This window comes from Carlito syrichta, unplaced genomic scaffold (genome assembly GCF_000164805.1).
Source record: "Carlito syrichta isolate Samal-C Ts95f unplaced genomic scaffold, Tarsius_syrichta-2.0.1 Scaffold315356, whole genome shotgun sequence".
Taxonomy (NCBI): domain Eukaryota; kingdom Metazoa; phylum Chordata; class Mammalia; order Primates; family Tarsiidae; genus Carlito; species Carlito syrichta.
Genome location: NW_007259452.1, coordinates 342,112 through 344,855, shown reverse-complemented (window position 1 = coordinate 344,855; position 2,744 = coordinate 342,112).

Here is a 2,744-nt window from a genome sequence, read left to right as displayed (position 1 = left end):
GGTGGCTCACACCTATAATCTCAGCACTTTGGGAAGCTGAAGGGAGAGGACTGCCTGAACCCAGGGGTTCAAGACCAGCCTGGGCAACTGGGCGAGAGCTTGTCTCTACAATAAATCAAACATTAGCTGGGTGTGGTAGCATGCACCTGTAGTTCCAGTTACTTGGAAGGCTAAGGCAGAAGGATCACCAGAGCCCAGCAGGTCGACACTGGGGTAGCTGTGAGTGTGTCACTGCACTCCAGCCTGAGCAACAGAGACTCCAACTCAAAAAAAAAAAAAAAAAAAATGTAGGCCAGGCACAGTGGCTCATGCATGTAATTCCAGCACTTTGGGAGACCAAGATGTGAGAATTGCTGAGCCCATGGGTTCGAGACCAGCCTGGGCAACTTGGCAAGACCTCATCTCTACAATAAATCAAAAAATTAGCCAGGCATGGTGTCATGCACCTGTAGTTCCAGCTTCTTGGAAAGCTGAGGAGGAAGGATCACCTGGGCCCAGCAGGTCGAGGTTGCGGTGGCCGTAAGTGTGCATCTGCACTCCAGCCTGGGTGACAGAGTGAGAAAACAACTAAAAAAAAAAAAAAAAAGTAAAAGCACTGTAATCACATTGAAGCAACAATTTAAAACAAAAACCAAAAAAACCCAGGCTGGGCACAGTGGCTCAAGCCTGTAATCTCAGCACTTTGGGAGGCTGAGGCGAGTGGATTTCCTGAGCCCAGGGGTTCAAGACCAGCTTGGGCAACTTGGTGAGACCTTGTCTTTATAATAAATTTTTTAAAAATCAGCTGGGTGTGGTAGAGTGCACCTGTAGTTCCAGGTACTTGGAAGACTGAGGTGGAAGGATCACCTGGGCCCAGCAAGTCGAGGCTGTGGTGACTGTGAGTGTGCCACTGCACTCCAGCCTGAGCAACAGAGTGAGACTCCAACTCAAAAAACAAACAAACAAACAAAAAACCTTCCTATAATCCCACAATCTTAACGATTTTCATTTTAGAGTTATTCCCTTTTGATCCTTATTCAAATAAATATATTCTAAATGATTATTATATTGTATAGTCATTTTCATAATCTGCTTTTTAATTTACTATATACACCATGAAAACATTTTCTTTTTTTTGTTTGTTTTTTGTTTTGAGTTGGATGTTGATGTTCAATAAATGATTTAAACATTCTCTTGTTTGGCATTCATGTTTTTACTTTTTACTATTTAAGATTATGTTGTGGTGAACATTTTATGCATATAGTTCTTTCCTTCTGTTGAGTTACTCTAGAAAATATATTTGCAAGATTGGCCTGAGTCAAAGGATATAAATGTTAATATGGCTTTGGGATATCACTTTCATTGCTTTAAAAAAAGAGTTGTGCCAATATACTGTTTCCATAGTCAAGTTATTCAACCTTCTTAGGCCTCAGTTTCTTTTTTATTGTTGTTGTTTGTTTGTGACAGGGTTTCCCTCTGTTGCCTATGCTAGAGTGCAGTGGTACAATCATAGCTCTTTGCAACCTTTAATGCCTGGGCTCAAGGGATCCTCCTGCCTCAGCCTCCCAAGTAGCTGGTACTACAGGCAGGCCCCACCATTCCCAGCTAATTTTTATATGTTTTTGTAGAGATGGGGTCTTACTATGTTGTACAGGCTGCTTCGGCCTCCCAAAGTGCTGGGATTACAGGTGTGAACCACTGCATCTGGCCTTAAGCCTCGATTTCTTGATCCATAAAATGGGAACAATAATAGTATCTATCCCAGAGGGCTGTGAGGACCAAATAAAATAAAGCATGTATTTAGCACCTACTAACTGCTTAATAAATGCAAGCTATCATCATTTATTTTAATTAGCAGTTTATGAGTGTACTATTTTTCCACAACTTGTCAACACTGAATATTATCTATTTTGAAAATTTATTCTAAAATAGTTGGTATAAAATGAACTGAAGGCTGACTGCTGCAATACCTTTTCCCCCTCCTCCTCCTTTCTCACCTTTTACCTATCCTCCTCTCTCTTCTTCTTCAGTTGGAAAGGAAGACCAAGAGGAGAGAAGTGACCAGAAATAAAAATGACCCCTTAAATTGAGATATGCTGAATTTTTATGTTGTAACCCTTCTTTAGACCACAGAACTAGAAAGAATGATCAAAGGATACAGGAAATAATAGCTATCATATCAAATGCATGCTTTTGCTCTAAGCCTTGTGCCCTAAATTCATTGAATCGATTTATTAACTATTATGTGCTTTTCAGTAGTAGACATTGCAGCTACAACCGAACAAGACAGACTAGGAGAGTCTCTACTTTCAGGGAGTTCATATGGTATTGGGGAGGAAGGTTTATGCATGTGTGGCAGGGAATGGGATGTGGAGACAGACCGTATAAAGATAATTTGGGATAGTGAATGTGATGAAGAAAACAAAACAATGATCTGAGTAAGGGTTGCTTTAGATTAGATGCAGTGTTGCCTTTGAGGAGGTAACCTCTGGGTTGAGCTCCCAACTACAAGGAGCATTCCTCTCTCTCCCCAATTAAGAAGGGTTTTTCAGACAGAGGTAACAGCTGTTACCAAAGCCCTAAAGAGTAAGGATCTCAATGACCTCAAGGAACAGAAAGGCCTCAAGGAACAGAAAGGCCAGCGCATAGTAACTAAGGGCGAGTGGTACAAGATGAGGCCAGGTAAGTGGGGTACACATTAATGCACAGTAGGGTTTTGTATGTAAGGAACAGGACTTTTTTTTTTTTTTTTTTTTGAGTCGGAG